Source organism: Rhinopithecus bieti, unplaced genomic scaffold (assembly GCF_001698545.2).
Source record: "Rhinopithecus bieti isolate Rb0 unplaced genomic scaffold, ASM169854v2 scaffold_5476, whole genome shotgun sequence".
Classification (NCBI taxonomy): Eukaryota; Metazoa; Chordata; class Mammalia; order Primates; family Cercopithecidae; genus Rhinopithecus; species Rhinopithecus bieti.
Genome location: NW_016805433.1, coordinates 1169704 through 1171667, shown reverse-complemented (window position 1 = coordinate 1171667; position 1964 = coordinate 1169704).

Genomic DNA, 1964 nt, shown 5'->3' with positions numbered 1-1964 from the left:
AAATATATTTAAAATTAGCATTTTAACATAAAATCAAGCTAAAATACTTTTAAATAAGATCCTTTAAATATTTTACATACTGCTCTCTTTTTTTTGTGCTAAAACTTCAAAATGTAGCATGTATTTTACACTTATACCTAATGTGAATTCATATGCTAAATTTTCATCAGAACAATTTGATCTGTATTTGGAATTGAAAATATTTACAGTTGATAGATTGGCATGCTTCAGTTGTTCCAAATACACTTAAAATAAATTATTAGTTTTAAATGTAAACTTAGGTAATTACTATGAAATAAGGCTGAAGATTGTATTCCTAAATTGATATACTCATCAAATGCTAATTATCCACATATGCCCAGTGATTGCTGCTAAATAGCATAGCTCTAGCCACACTTGGTAAGCAGCTTCCTTGATCACTTGTAGAGCATCTTCCCAGCTGGAAGTGCTAACCTGAGGCTTTGAGTTGGAACTTTTTCAACTTACCAAATACAGACACATTTCCCTTCATACCCAGTGCTGGCTTCCAGTAGTTCATTGTAACGATTGCAGGGATTCTGTTACCCTTCTTTATTCTCAAGCTTTGGTAAAGATCACCTTGGTATGTCTTTTGTAATATTTTCGCTTAACTTCAATTATTAGGTAAAAACACATGGACTTCATAATAAATATGTCCACCCCTTCTCCAGAAAAGCTCAAAATTTTATGTAGGTAATCTTCTTGCTCTGTAATCCCAGGATGAAAGTTTCCTACTGTCTTAGTCTACTTGGGTTGCTGGAACAAAATAACATAAACTGTGGGGGTTATAAACAACAGAAATGCATGTCTCCCAGTTTTGGAGGCTGGGAAGTCCATGACCAAGGTTCTGGCAGATGTAGTGTCTGCTGAGGGCCCGTTTCCTCATGGAGCGCTGTCTTCTAGTTGCACTCTCACATGAGTGAAGGGATAAGAGCACTCTCTGGGATCTCTCTTGTAAAGGTACCCGTCCCATCCATTAGGACTCTGCCCTCAACACCTGATCACCTGCCAAAGGCCCCACCTGTTAACACCATCATAGTGTGGGGTTAGGATTTCAACACATACATTTTGTGGGGACACAAAATGTTGGTCCATAGCACCTACCCATTCTACATTTGAATTACAAAGACCCTTCTCAAATGTTCTTTTGTATAATAGAAAATGATTCTCTTCTCTAGATTAAAAAATGAAAGGAACAGTATAAAGCACAACTACCCAAAGAAATTTGAAATACAATAATGACGCCCAGAACAAGATCAGATCACCACTGCAGACTTAGTAAATATAAAGAGATAATGTTTCAAAAAGCAGAATAAGAGAGAAAAATCTACAGACACACTCAAAATGGACATGCAGACTGAATATGACAAATAAGAGACAAATTAAAGGAGTACTTTTCCTCATCTGGATAAAATATCACACAGGGCTATCGGCTGCTTTTGCCCCCATTCCCTGTTCACCAAACAACATTCTAATTGCTAACATGATTTCTTAAGAACCCCCAAAACCTGTAAAGATACTTCTAAAATGTAGTGCTTTTTCTTATATATTAAAATTATTTTCCTTATATATTAAAATTCAGGGGCTATTTATTTCCAAAATCAAAACCACCATTTTCCACAACAATATACATTTTCTTTAATATCTGAAACTAGAAATTCTGCTCGTCTGCAGAAGCCATAGGGCTGACGATAGAGAATAGGCTGTAAGTAATCCCTCTGTGAATGCAGCACAGCAATTAGCCTTATTTTTCTTATGGTGTGCCCTTTAGCTGTTTGCTTTTTTTTTTTTTTTTTCCAGTCTCAACTGAGAGTTTTAGGAACTAGCTTGAGAAGGCAATGTCTCTTATACTAGGGACACACTTGGAAATTTGAAATTATTAATATCCCCAATACACAGTTGCATTAGGATTTAAGTAAAATAATTATCCCATCAAATAACATTAT